General features: G+C 37.9%; 1 non-coding gene across 1 annotated transcript; it reads left to right on the forward strand.

Annotated features, from left to right (window-relative positions):
- Positions 1 to 5,739: 5,739 nt before the first annotated feature.
- On the forward strand, positions 5,740 to 5,847 carry LOC127742493 (small nucleolar RNA R71). Its single transcript, XR_008003774.1, has one exon. It is a non-coding gene; the product is annotated as a small nucleolar RNA R71 (small nucleolar RNA).
- Positions 5,848 to 8,925: the final 3,078 nt, after the last annotated feature.

Here is an 8,925-nt window from a genome sequence, read left to right on the forward strand (position 1 = left end):
TATACTAAAAACTAACTAAAACATACTAAAAACATACTAAAAACAATGCCAAAAAGCGTATAAATTATCCGCTCATCATTGATCCTTCCATGAGAGGTTAGGATGATTCTTCCATGAGAAGTTGTAGGTGTTTTCATAGGGTTCTCACATATAATTTACCTCTTCCATCATGGGTTGATCTGGATTACAGGCATCTCCATCATAGGAGGTGTCTTGAGTGCTGTTAGTTGCAGCTTGCACTCCAATCAAGTGCTGAGAGATCGTGTTGACCTGTTAGGTCTATATCTTGTTCTGAGCCAATATGGCATTCAGAGTGTCTACTTCCAGGACTCCTTTCTTTTGAGCTACCTGGTGCACGAAATTGTGATCATCGACAATGGCGCCAATAGACTTGGAGCTCTCAAACGTGAATCACACTTTGTCACAACTTTGCACAACTAACCAGCAAGTACACTGGGTCGTCCAAGTAATACCTTACGTGAATAAGGGTCGATCCCACGGAGATTGTTGGTATGAAGCAAGCTATGGTCATCTTGTAAATCTCAGTTAGGCAAATTCAAATGGTTATAATGGTTTTCGAATATAAAGATAAATAAAGCATAAAATAGAGATAGAGATACTTATGTAATTCATTAGTAGGAATATCAGATAAACGCATGGAGATACTGTGTTCCTTCTGAATCTCTGCTTTCCTACTGCTTTCATCCAATCATTCTTACTCCCTTCCATGGCAAGCTGTATGTAGGGCGTCACCGTTGTCAATGGCTACTTCCCATCCTCTCAGTAAAAATGGTCCAAATGCTCTGTCACAGAACGACTAATCATCTGTCGGTTCTCAATTATGTCAGAATAGAATCCAGTCATTCTTTTGCGTCTGTCACTACGCCCAATACTCGCGAGTTTGATGCTCGTCACAGTCCTTCAATCCCTGAATCCTACTCGGAATACCACAGACAAGGTTTAGACTTTCTGGATTCTCAAGAATGCTACCAATGGATTCTAGCTTATACCACGAAGACTCTGATTAAGGAATCCAAGAGATACTCATTCAATCGAAAGTAGAACAGAGGTGGTTGTCAAGCACGCGCTTATAGGTTGAGAATGGTGATGAGTGTCACGGATCATCACATTCATCAGGTTGAAGTGCGAATGAATATCTTAGAATAAAAATAAGCGTGAATTGAATAGAAGAACAGTAGTAATTGCATTAATACTCGAGGTACAGCAGAGCTCCACACCTTAATCTATGGTGTGTAGAAACTCCACCGTTGAAAATACATAAGTGATAGAGGTTCAGGCATGGCCGAATGGCCAGCCCCCAAACATGATCAATAGTCTCCAAAAATAATCTAACGAAAGCTAAAGATGTCTAATACAGTAGTAAAAAGTTCTATTTATACTAGACTAGCCACTAGGGTTTACAAAAATAAGTCTAAGTGCAGAAATCTACTTTCGGGGCCCACTTTGGTGTGTGCTTGGGCTGAGCTTGAGCTTTACACGTGTAAAGGATGTCTACTTTCCAACGCAATTAAGATCGCGCCATTTGAAGTTCTGTAGCTCCAGAAAATCCATTTCGAGTGCAGTGAGGTCAAAATCCAACGCATCAGCAGTCCTTTTTTCAGCCTAAATCAGATTTTTGCTCAGGTCCCTCAATTTAAGCCAGAAAATATCTGAAATCATAGAAAAACACACAAACTCATAAAGTCTAGAAATGTGAATTTTTCATAAAAACTAATAAAAACATCCCTAAAAGTAGCTAGATCCTACTAAAAACTACCTAAAAACAATGCCAAAATGCATATAAATTATCCGCTCATCACAACACCAAACTTAAATTGTTGCTTGTCCCCAAGCAACTGAAAATCAAATAGGATAAAAAGAAGAGAATATACTATAAATCTCAAAATATCAATGAAAATTAGTTCTAATTAGATGAGCGGGACTTGTAGCTTTTTGCTTCTGAACAGTTTTGGCATCTTACTTTATCCTTTAAAGTTTAAAATGATTGGCATCCATAGGAACTCAGAGTTCAGATAGTGTTATTGATTCTTCTAGTTAAGTATGTTGATTCTTGAACACAGCTACTTTTATGAGTCTTGGCCGTGGCCCTAAGCATTTTGTTTTCCAGTATTACCACCGGATACATAAATGCCACAGACACATGACTGGGTGAACCTTTTTAGATTGTGACTCAACTTTGCTAAAGTCCCCAGTTAGAGGTGTCCAAAGCTCTTAATCACACTCTTTTTGCTTTGGATCACGACTTTAACCACTCAGTCTCAATCTTTTCACTTGGACCTGCATGCCACAAGCACATGGTTAGGGACAGCTTGATTTAGCCGCTTAGGCCTGGATTTTATTTCCTTGGGCCCTCCTATCCATTGATGCTCAAAGCCTTAGATCCTTTTTACCTTTGCCTTTTGGTTTTAAGGGCTATTGGCTTTTTCTGCTTGCTTTTTCTTTTTCTTTTTTAATTTTTTTCGTAACCTTTGTTCTTCACTGCTTTTTCTTGCTTCAAGAATCAATTTTATGATTTTTCAGATCATCAATAACATTTCTCTTTTTCATCATTCTTTCAAGAGCTAACAATTTTAACATTCATAAACAATAAGATAAAAAATATGCACTGTTTAAGCATTCATTCAGAAAACAAAAAGTATTGTCACCAACATCAATATAATTAAACTAATTTCAAGGATGAATTTGAAACTCATGTACTTCTTGTTCTTTTATATTAAAAACATTTTTCATTTAAGAAAGGTGAAGAATTCATGGAATTATTCATAGCTTTAAGACATAGTTACTAAATACTAATGATCATGTAAAAAAGACACAAACATAGACAAACATGAAGCTAAAAAAAACAGAGAGATAAGAACAAGGAAGTTAAGGAATGAGTCCACCTTAGTGAGGGTGGCGCCTTCTTCTTGAAGGAGCAATGGTGTCCTTGAGCTCCTCTATGTCTCTTCCTTGCCTCTGTTGCTTGATCCCTAGTGATTTTGGTGCTCCTATCCTTAGTTGCTCCCAATAATTGTATAGAGGAAAATGTATCCCCTGAAGTATCTCAGGGATTTCTTGATGAGAGAATTCCTCATGCTCTTGTTGGGGTCCATGAGTGGGCTCTCTTGATGTGCAGTCAAATGCTCTACTATTGAGCTATGGACCCTTGAGATGAATCTTTCCATCTTCCATGACTCGGAGGTGGAAGCTTTTGTCTTCCCTTTCCTCTTTCTAGAGGTTTCTCCAGCCTTAGGTGTCATAAATGGTTATGGAAAAATAAAAAGCTATGCTTTTACCACACCAAACTTAGAATATTGCTCGCCCTCGAACAAAAGAAAAAAGAATAGAAGAAGAAGAAAATATGGAGGAGAGGGAGAGATGTGTGGGTTTCGGCCAAGGGGGAGAAGAGAGGGTAGTGTTGTGTGAAAATGATGAAGGATGGAGCAGTTTATATAGTGGATGGAGAGGGGTTTATGGTTCGGTCATGTAGGGTGGGTTTGGGTGGAAAAGAGATTTTGAATTTGAAAGTAGGTGGGGTTTATGGGGAAGAGTGAATGGATGTGATTGGTGAAGGGGTAATAGGAAAGAGAGATTGAGTGAAGAAGAGAGAGGTGGGGTAGGTGGGGATCCTGTGGGGTCCACAGATCTTGAGGTGTCAAGGATTTCTTATCCCTGCACCTTTTAGGCATGTAAAACGCCCTCTCTATGCAATTCTAGCATTTAACGCCAGACTGTAGCATGTTTCTGGCGTTAAACGCCACTTCCATGCTTGTTTTGGGCGTTCAACACCAATCTGCAGCATGTTTCTGGCGTTGAATGCCACTTCCATGCTTGCTCCTGGCATTTAAACGCCAGACTGCTGCTTGTTTTTGGTGTTCAACACTAGCTTCATGCTCTATTCTGGCATTGAACGGCAGCCAGATGCTCCTTACTGGCGTTTAAACACCAGTAAGCTCTTCCTCCAGGGTGTACTTTTCTTCTGCTATTTTTTATTCTGTTTTTAATTTTTGCAATTATTTTATGACTCCATATGATCATAAACCTAATAAAACATAAAAGAACTATAGAAATATAGATAAATAAAAATTGGGTTGCCTCCCAATAAGCGCTTCTTTAATGTCAATAGCTTGACAGTGAGCTCTCATGGAGCTTCACAAATGTTCAGAGCATTGTTGGGACCTCCCAACACTAACCTTAGAGTTTGAATGTGGGGGTTCAACACCAAACTTAGAGTTTGGTTGTGGCCTCCCAACACCAAACTTAGAGTTTGATTGTGAGGGCTTTGTTTGACTCTATATTGAGAGAAGCTTATTGTGCCTCTTTTCCATGTTTACAGAAGGATAACGTTGAGCTTTAAACATAAGGTAGTCCCCATTCAATTGAAGGACTAGTTCACCTCTGTCAACATCAATCACAGCTTTTGCTGTGGCTAGGAAGGGTCTTCCAAGAATGATGGATTCATTCTCATCCTTCCCAGTGTCTAAGATTATGAAATCAGCAGGGATGTAAAGGCCTTCAACCTTTACCAACACGTCTTCTACCAATCCATAAGCTTGTTTTATTGACTTGTCTGCCAACTCTAATGAGATTCTTGCAGCTTGTACCTCAAAGATCCCTAGTTTCTCCATTACAGAGAGTGGCATAAGATTTATACCTGACCCCAAGTCACATAGAGCCTTCTCAAAGGTCATGGTGCCTATGGTACAGGATATTAAGAATTTACCAGTATCTTGTTTCTTTTGAGGTAGAGTTTGATGAACCCATGTATCTAGTTCACTAATGAGCAAGTGAGGTTCACCTTCCCAAGTCTCATTACCAAACAACTTGGCATTCAGCTTCATGATGGCTCCTAGATATTGAGCAACTTGCTCTTCAGTTACATCTTCATCCTCTTCAGAGGAAGAATAGTTCTCAGAGCTCATGAATGGCAGAAGGAAGTTTAATGGAATCTCTATGGTCTCTATATGAGCCTCAGATTCCTTTAGGTCCTCAATATGGAACTTCTTTCTATCTAGGGGACGTCCCATGAGGTCTTTCTCATTGGGATTCACGTCCTCCTTAGATTCGACCATTTTGATTATATCAATGGCCTTGCACTCTTTTTTTGGATTCTCTTCTGTATTGCTTGGGAGAGTACTAGGAGGAGTTTCAGTGATTTTCTTACTCAGCTGACCCACTTGTGCCTCCAAGTTTCTAATGGAGGACCTTGTTTCATTCATGAAACTTAAACTGGCCTTAGATCCTGTTTCTTCCACCATTATTAAAGCCTTGTTGAGGCTTTTGTTGATCCTTCCATGAGAAATTTGGATGATTTCTCCATGAGGAATTATAGGTGTTCCCAAAGGGTTCACCCATGTAATTCACCTTTGCTATTGCAGGGTTCTCAGGATCATAAGCTTCTTCTTCAGAAGATGCCTATTTAGTACTGTTGGATGCATTTTGTCATCCATTCAGACTCTGAGAAATCATGTTGACTTGCTTAGTCAACATTTTGTTTTGAGCCAATATGGCATTTAGAGCATCAATTTCAAGAACTCCCCTTTTCTGAGGCGTCCCATTACTCACAGGATTCCTCTCAGAGGTGTACATGAATTGGTTATTTGCAACCATGTCAATGAGTTCTTGAGCTTCTGCAGGCATTTTCTTTAGGTGAACAGATCCACCTGCAGAATGGTCCAGTGACATCTTAGAAAGCTCAGATAAACTATCATAGAATATATCTAAAATGCTCCACTCTGAAAGCATACCAGAAGGACACTTTTTAGTTAACTGCTTGTATCTTTCCCAAGCTTCATAGAGGAATTCACAATCTTTTTGCTTGAAGGTCTGAACATCCACTCTAAGCTTGCTCAGCTTTTGAGGAGGAAAGAACTTGACCAAGAAGGCCGTGACTAGTTTATTCCAATAGTCCACACTATCCTTAGGTTGTAAGTCCAACCATGTTCTAGCTCTGTCTCTTACAGCAAAAGGGAAAAGCATGAGCCTGTAGACTTCCGAATCTACTCCATTAGTCTTAACAATATCACATATCTACAAGAATTCAGTTAAAAACTGATAGGGATCTTCTTATGGAAGTCCATAGAACTTGCAGTACTATTGCATCAGAGCAACTAGTTGAGGCTTCAGCTCAAAATTGTTTGCTCCAATGGTAGGGATTGAGATGCTTCTTCTATAAAAATTGGAAGTAGGTGTAGTATAATCACCAAGCATCCTCCTTGTTCCTCCACTATTGTTATTGGGTTCGGCCATGTCTCTTTCTTTTTTGAGAATCTCTGTAAGGTTTTCTCTGGATTGTTGTGCTTTAGCTTCTCTTAGCTTCCTCTTCAGAGTCCTTTCAGGTTCAGGATCTGCTTCAACAAAATGTCCTTGTCCTTGCTCCTGCTCATATGAAAAAGAAGAGAACAGAAAAGAAGAAGAATCCTCTATGTCACAGAATAGAGATTCCTTTATGTGAGTAGAAGAATAAAAGAATAGAAGAGGGATGAAAAAAATTCGAACACAGAGGAGAAGAGAGAGTTCGAATTTTTAGATGAAGAGAATAGTTAGTACATGAATAAATAAATAGAAAGAGATTAGAGGGAAGAGTTTTCGAAAATTGTTTTGAAAAATGGTTAGTGAATTTCGAAAATTAAAAGAAGAAATAAAATTAAAATTAAAATTTGAAACAACTAGTTAATTAAAAGAATTTTGAAAAAGAGGAAGGAATTTTCAAAAATTAGAGAGAGAAAAGTAGTTAGGTGGTTTTGAAAAAGATAAGAAACAAACAAAAAGTTAATTAGTTAGTTGAAAAAGATTTGAAAATCAATTTTGAAAAGATAAGAAGTTAGAAAAGATTTTGAAGTTGATTTTGAAAAAGATATGATTGAAAAGATATTTTGAAAAGATATTTTGAAAATATATGATTTTTAAAACTAAAATTTGATTACTTGACTAACAAGAAACTAAAAGATATGATTCTAGAATTTAAAGATTGAACCTTTCTTAACAAGAAAGTAACAAACTTCAAATTTTTGAATCAATCACATTAATTGTTAGTAAAGTTTTTGAAAATTTGAAATAAAGATAAGAAAAGACTTTGAAAATAAATTTTAAATATTATCAAAAAATAATAAGAAAAATGAAAAAGATTTGATTTCTGAAAAAGTTTTTGAAAAGATAGGATTTTTAAAATTGAAATCTTGACTTGACTAACAAGAAACAACTTATTTTAAAAAATTTTGACTAAGTCAACCCAAAGATTTCAAATTTTTGAGTAAAATAAGAAAAGATATTTTTTTATTTTTGAATTTTTAATGAGGAGAGAGAAAAACACAAATATGATCCGAAACATGAAAATTTTGGATCAAAACCAATGATGCATGCAAGAACACTATTAATGTCAAGATGAACACCAAGAACACTTTGAAGATCATGATGAACATCAAGATTTATTTTTGAAAAATTTTCAAGACAAGAAAAATATGCAAGACACCAAACTTAGAAATTTTCAATGCTAAGACACTATGAATGCAAAAATGCATATGAAAAACAACAAAAGACACAAAACAAGAAAATATAAAGATCAAACAAGAAGACATACTGTTCCGGGGTTTACCTGAAACTATAGGTTGATCTCGGTCGAGATCTTCTGCGTTGGTCGGAGCCGATGTGTCTGGCGGGTATATAGTCGCCGGAGCTTGTGTGTCCGACTTGTTGGACTTGGTGATGGTGCTGATCCTTTGTCCTCGGAGGGTGGGGGTACCTGCAAGGGACTCCGATGCTTAAGTTAGCAAGGGTATTAAACAGGTATTGAGTAGAATCAAAGTATGAGTTATACCTGGGTGCTCTAGTGTATTTATAATGGTAAGATGTGGCCTTCTGTGGATAAGATAAGTTAGTTATCTTATCTTATCTTTATCTTATCTTTAAGTGAGGTCATCTTTGAGGGAACCGCCTTTATCTCTATGGGTTTGGACTGTCCTTGGATTTGGGGCGTGTTCCTCTATTTGGGCCCTTCACTTGGGCTTTCCTGTGACTTGGCCGAGCTCTTTGAGAAGAGGTCGGGTTGTCCTGACCTGAAGAGGTCGGTCGCTTTGTCTGCAGAACATCCCGGGTCGGATAGCTCGACCCAGGGTATGAACAGTGCCCCTACTTGATCTCGGTCTTCTTTTTTGAGACCGAGTCTTTTGACTTCAGTCTTTTCTTTGGTGAAGCCGAACTTAAGTATTTTGTCGATTCCTTTGCATCAGTTTTGAATGTAGAACGTTTCCTCTAAAAGACGTGTGCTTTTATATCGGCGCTTTTTTTGGGAACATGCGAGGGTTTAATGCTTTTAATTTTGAGCATTAATTGCCCGTTTCTCCTAGGCTCTTTACTTTGGATTTTGAAAACCTGAAAACGGTTTCCCTTCTTTTGCTCTTTCGTAACTTCTTTTCTTAGTTCTCTCCACTCTCTGTTTTTTGTTTTGCCTTTCTGTTTTCCTTGAGCTGCGGCGTCATTTGGTGTTGGAGCTTGGGGTCTTTGTATTCATTACTCTTGTTCGCATCCCCAGATTTCGTCTTCCTCATTTGGTTTTCGTTGAAGCTCGCTGCTCTTTCCAGGTTAGTACTAGCTTTTCTCGCTTTTTCGTAGCTTCGTCTTTAATTTCGGTGGAGTTCTGGTTTTGCATGTTTGAAAGTTTGGATCATTTTGCGATCTTATTTTTACCTGTTGCTGTGATATGCTTTTCCTATGGTTTTTTCTTGGAATTTTGAGGCTTTCTGAATTTTTACTGTTGTTGCTGGTCGTTTTTGATACTAGTACGAAATCTGCATCTGTTTCTCTCTTTTGGAGATTGCTTACTATCTGATCTTTGAAAAATGGTTGCATCTTTAATGGTCTCGTGCTCGATGCTTGGGAGTGTTTTTTGCTTGTTAGGCTTGTAATGATTTGCTGTGTTTTCTTTGA

This window comes from Arachis duranensis, chromosome 1 (assembly GCF_000817695.3).
Source record: "Arachis duranensis cultivar V14167 chromosome 1, aradu.V14167.gnm2.J7QH, whole genome shotgun sequence".
Lineage (NCBI taxonomy): Eukaryota > Viridiplantae > Streptophyta > Magnoliopsida > Fabales > Fabaceae > Arachis > Arachis duranensis.